This window comes from Oncorhynchus gorbuscha, linkage group LG04, assembly GCF_021184085.1.
Source record: "Oncorhynchus gorbuscha isolate QuinsamMale2020 ecotype Even-year linkage group LG04, OgorEven_v1.0, whole genome shotgun sequence".
Classification (NCBI taxonomy): domain Eukaryota; kingdom Metazoa; phylum Chordata; class Actinopteri; order Salmoniformes; family Salmonidae; genus Oncorhynchus; species Oncorhynchus gorbuscha.
This window is the reverse complement of record NC_060176.1, coordinates 348,953-355,211: the sequence shown is the minus strand read 5'-3', so window position 1 is coordinate 355,211 and position 6,259 is coordinate 348,953.

Sequence of the window (6,259 nt, the reverse complement as noted above, 5' to 3'; positions counted from 1 at the left end):
TAGGCTAATGTAGGCTACATTCCTCCTTTGATCAACTCTTCCCACAAGGAACTTACCATAGTCACGGAGCCACTGGTTGCGCAGTGAATTAGAGTTGTGCCATTTGAGAAGGTATGTGATTTCTCCGTTAAAAGGTGGGACGTTCTGTCTGTTGTGAGACTTCAAACCACACTTTAAATTAGTGCATTACTGGTGACTTTTCCAAACATATATTATCCTTGATGTGTGGGAGATATGTACCGGTGAGGAGATACGAGGGATACGGTGATTTGTGAACGCAAACAGACAAGGTATCGGACACAGAAAACAGAGAACCGTGCAGGCTGGACTATTTGTGAAGACGCTGGAATTCCTATATTTTCAGTTTCCGTGTCTGCTCCGTTTCACTGGTAGCTGCAGGGCTTCATACGGGTAAAAGCAATACATAGGTAACCTGCATCTAATCAATAGTAAACTGCTGTGCACATGATATGGAAGTTGACTGTTTTCACTTTTAGTCAACTTCCCCTCATTGCCATTCAATCATTCATTTGTTCTATATGATTCGGCCCAGTTGCCGCCCTTCTCAGTCACGACCGTCACACGTAGCTGTGTGTAGCCTGTATTTTAGTTTTATGGGCATGTTGTATTGTATGCTTTAAACGAGGCATTTTGGTCTGTAACTATCTACATTTACATTTACATTTAAGTCATTTAGCAGACGCTCTTATCCAGAGCGACTTACAAATCTACACATTCGCTATGCCCAATGGACAATAATCGGAGACATTTGTACATTTAAACTGTCACGTGCGGTAATAGCTGATCTGGAGAATAGGGGATAGTGGTGAATGATTATTTTTTTTGATGTCTTTTTCATGTGGCAACAGGACAGAGACATTTTGTATGGTGTGTTGTCCTATGTTATCGTTACAGTTTTGTACGTTTCACCTATGAAGTCAAATGTTGAGGTCCACGGTGCTGCTGGTGTGGTCCTTTTTTCACCTATATTGACTGATTGATGTCATTGATTGACCGTGGAATCACGTGGTATCCCAGGTCTACATCAGTTAGATGAAGGATGAAAAACATGCATTATGTGGTCCACGAGGCCCGGATTTACTCAGTCCTATTGCATGGGAAGCCGTTCAGAACCAGACAGTTCCTGTTGCACAGGAAGGAGTTTCAGAACCATGGGCAGCGCCCTTTATACACCAAGAGGGTTCAGAACCATGGACAGCGCATGCTGTACACAAAGTTGTTTCAGAACCAAGGATAGTGCCTGCTGTACACGAATGATTTTCAGAACCATGGACAATGCCTGCTGTACACGAATGATTTTCAGAACCATGGACAGTACCTGCTGTACACGGAACTATTGGCTGTATTTACACAGGCAGCCCAATTATTATATTTTTCCACTAATTAGTATTTTGACCAATCAAATCAGCTTTTTGACAATAATTGGTATAAGCCTGTGTAAAGGCAGCCTTAGACAGCAACAAGACAAAGCCATTTACCGTTCGGATATAGCGATCAACATTGACATAGAAATGTATAATCAACATTCTAGAACCTCTCTGATCATTCAGTTTCATACATTACATTTATATCTGTCGACCTCTACAAGAGTCAACATTGTTTCTAGATGCTGAACAGCCAAATAGTGCACCTTATCATTAGAGAAAGGCAGTGGAACCAAGGTATAGACCCTCTCTGATCAGAACTATTGCTTTCACACCGGCATCACGTTTCTCTTACAATTCCACATATATGCATATAAATCTGACCTACGACCTTACCAAACCTTAAATGTAAGTTGCAGCTTGGACATTACCGGATGTTGGACATTACAGCACAAAATCAATATTAACCCAACATATATATTGCACTGCATACAGGCTATATGGCCATTCCAAATCGACCCCAGGTCTTCATACGGACGTCATGTAGCCCTCAGATGTGGAAAGGTCAGGTAGGCCTTTACGTGGTGGCAGTTGTTCGATTAACTCCGCAAGCCATCATCCATGCATAAGCAACAACAAAACAACACAGTAGGCTGTAGAATGCCCATACCACAGTAGGCTATAGAATGCCCATACCACAGTAGGCTGTAGAATTCCCATACCGCAGTAGGCTGTAGAATGCCCATACCACAGTAGGCTGTAGAATGCCCATACCACAGTAGGCTGTAGAATGCCCATACCACAGTAGGCTATAGGATGCCCATACCACAGTAGGCTGTAGAATGCCCATACCACAGTAGGCTGTAGAATGCCCATACCACAGTAGGCTGTAGAATGCCCATACCACAGTAGGCTGTAGAATGCCCATACCACAGTAGGCTGTAGAATGCCCATACCACAGTAGGCTGTAGAATTCCCATACCACAGTAGGCTGTAGAATTCCCATACCACAGTAGGCTGTAGAATGCCCATACCACAGTAGGCTGTAGAATGCCCATACCACAGTAGGCTGTAGAATGCCCATACCACAGTAGGCTGTAGAATGCCCATACCACAGTAGGCTGTAGAATTCCCATACCACAGTAGGCTGTAGAATTCCCACACCACAGTAGGCTGTAGAATTCCCATACCACAATAGGCTGTAGAATTCCCATACCACACTAGGCCGTAGAATTCCCATACCACAGTAGGCTGTAAAATGTCCATACCACAGTAGGCTGTAGAATGCCCACACCACAGTAGGCTGTAGAATGCCCACACCACAGTAGGCTGTAGAATGCCCACACCACAGTAGGCTGTAGAATGCCCACACCACAGTAGGCTGTAGAATGCCCACACCGCAGTAGACTGTAGAATTCCCATACCACAGTAGGCTATTGAATTCCCATACCACAGTAGGCTGTAGAATTCCCATACCGCAGTAGGCTGTAGAATGCCCATACCGCAGTAGGCTATAGAATGCCCATACCGCAGTAGGCTGTAGAATGCCCATACCGCAGTAGACTTTAGAATGCCCATACCGCAGTAGGCTGTAGAATGCCCATACCACAGTAGGCTGTAGAATGACCACACCACAGTATTGATGTTAATGCAGCCTAAGAATGGGAGATGCAATTGTGGCCTCCTCTCCTCCGGGATTTAAAACTGGTTAGCTGATATACTGTAAATGAGGGATGCCTGGTTGATCTGGCTTCTGGAGGTCTGGAGTGTCAGTGCAGGAAACCAGGACAGGACACCGCATTAGACCATTGAGATGGCTACCTACTGATAAACAAACCAGGACAGGACACCGCATTAGACCATTGAGATGGCTACCTACTGATAAACAAACCAGGACAGGACACCGCATTAGACCATTGAGATGGCTACCTACTGATAAACAAACCAGGACAGGACACCGCATTAGACCATTGAGATGGCTACCTACTGATAAACAAACCAGGACAGGACACCGCATTAGACCATTGAGATGGCTACCTACTGATAAACAAACCTAAGAGTCAGTGCAGGAAAACAGGACAGTAGAATGCCCATACCACAGTAGGCTGTAAAATTCCCATACCGCAGTAGGCTGTAAAATGCCCATACCACAGTAGGCTGTAAAATTCCCATACCGCAGTAGGCTGTAGAATGCCCATACCGCAGTAGGTTGTAGAATGCCCATACCACAGTAGGCTGTAGAATTCCCATACCACAGTAGGCTGTAGAATTCCCATACCGCAGTAGGCTGTAGAATGCCCATACCGCAGTAGGCTGTAGAATGCCCATACCGCAGTAGGCTATAGAATGCCCATACCGCAGTAGGCTGTAGAATGCCCATACCGCAGTAGACTTTAGAATGCCCATACCGCAGTAGGCTGTAGAATGCCCATACCACAGTAGGCTGTAGAATGACCACACCACAGTATTGATGTTAATGCAGCCTAAGAATGGGAGATGCAATTGTGGCCTCCTCTCCTCCGGGATTTAAAACTGGTTAGCTGATATACTGTAAATGAGGGATGCCTGGTTGATCTGGCTTCTGGAGGTCTGGAGTGTCAGTGCAGGAAACCAGGACAGGACACCGCATTAGACCATTGAGATGGCTACCTACTGATAAACAAACCAGGACAGGACACCGCATTAGACCATTGAGATGGCTACCTACTGATAAACAAACCAGGACAGGACACCGCATTAGACCATTGAGATGGCTACCTACTGATAAACAAACCTAAGTATCATGCAGGTAAAAAGCTTAGCTGGACAGTTTGCATCATTTCCTAAATGTCGGGCGTGACCTAAAATACATATAGAACAACATTTCGAGAGCTTGGGACTATAACGTTCTATCTATCAGAGTATGGACTTGTCCCACGTCTCCCTAGTTCAGCTCACTCTTCGCAGCGACGGATTCGACTCCTACCGTTGTGACCGCAACCTCGCAATGGGAGTCAATCTTAGCAGTATGTCAAACACTTATGTTCTGTTACAATCTCTACCCGGCACAGCCAGAAGAGGACTGGCCACCCCACATAGCCCGGTTCCTCTCTAGGTTTCTTCCTAGGTTTTGGCCTTTCTAGGGAGTTTTTCCTAGCCACCGTGCTTTTACACCTGCATTGTTTGCTGTTTGGGGTTTTAGGCTGGGTTTCTGTACAGCACTTTGAGATATCAGCTGATGTACGAAGGGCTATATAAATAAATTTGATTTGATTTGATTTGATTTATCTGCAAAAAGATGATTCTGAGATAATTGCCGCTAAAGTTCCCGAACCCTCATTGGTTTGAAAGGTGTCAGCAATTTTTAAAATGGTATTCTTTCTTTGGAACAAGAATACCGGTAGAACCTAGTAATCCCAACCTCTCGACTTGGCTGTGTATTTACACTTATTTTTGTCTCGTTTTTGGAACATCGAGAAGCAATTATTCCACTAGTAAGTGAAATGACTTTATAAGTTTCCACCATATTTCGTTTTGCTCACCTGTCATTTCCTGCCAAATCTGAGCAAAGGACAGATACAAAGGAAGCTGTCGGACTATTGAGACACATCGATTCGTTCAATTATACAGGCAGCCTATGAACCATTGTAATAATGAACCAAGCACACAATTACACCTTTAATATTGAACCATGTACAAATTAATGAGCAAACAAACCTATATTTCATTGAAATATTATTTTGTGCATATTTTTGAGTCTACAGGCATAACTGTAACGTTCTTCACGTAGTCATGCGAGACCAAGGTATGTATATAATCTATACTGTATTTATGTTTTGGAGCGTACATCAGAAAGAGAGAAACCCCTAGCGCCAAGCATATTGAGCATGTGAGCTAAAAATAGCACCATCGGACGGCCGCGATCCGCTCCGTTACCACGCGTTTCAGTATTCTGCTCCGTTAAAAAAGAAAAAGGAAACATCTCGCAAGCTATATTAAGACGGTAATATAGGCTACCATTGTTGTCACTGAGGAATATATTTGGAAAGCTATCTACCATCAGAGAAAGTGGGCGTTTGTTTTGTGCTTGTGTGTATTTGTGTCCAGTGTCTGTGTGAGTGCGCGCGTGCGTGAGAATCTGTTGCGTGGGCTGTAGCTTCCACTAACATGAAAGGAAGAAGGGAAGAATAGAGAGAAAGGTAAAGAGAACTATGGAGAGAGTTGAGTTAGAGGAGGGGGGGGGGGGTGTAGCTTCCACTAACATGAAAGGAAGAAGGGAAGACTAAACGAATAGAGAGAAAGGTAAAGAGAACTATGGAGAGAGTTGAGTTAGAGAGGAGGGGGGTGTAGCTTCTACTAACATGAAAGGAAGAAGGGAAGACTAAACGAATAGAGAGAAAGGTAAAGAGAACTATGGAGAGAGTTGAGTTAGAGAGGAGGGGGGGTGTAGCTTCCACTAACATGAAAGGAAGAAGGGAAGACTAAACGAATAGAGAGAAAGGTAAAGAGAACTATGGAGAGAGTTGAGTTAGAGGAGGGGAGGAGGAGGGGGGGTGTAGCTTCTACTAACATGAAAGGAAGAAGGGAAGACTAAACGAATAGAGAGAAAGGTAAAGAGAACTATGGAGAGAGTTGAGTTAGAGAGGAGGAGGAGGGGGGGTGTAGCTTCCACTAACATGAAAGGAAGAAGGGAAGACTAAACGAATAGAGAGAAAGGTAAAGAGAACTATGGAGAGAGTTGAGTTAGAGGAGGGGAGGGGTGTAGCTTCTACTAACATGAAAGGAAGAAGGGAAGACTAAACGAATAGAGAGAAAGGTAAAGAGAACTATGGAGAGAGTTGAGTTAGAGAGGAGGAGGAGGGGGGTGTAGCTTCCACTAACATGAAAGGAAGAAG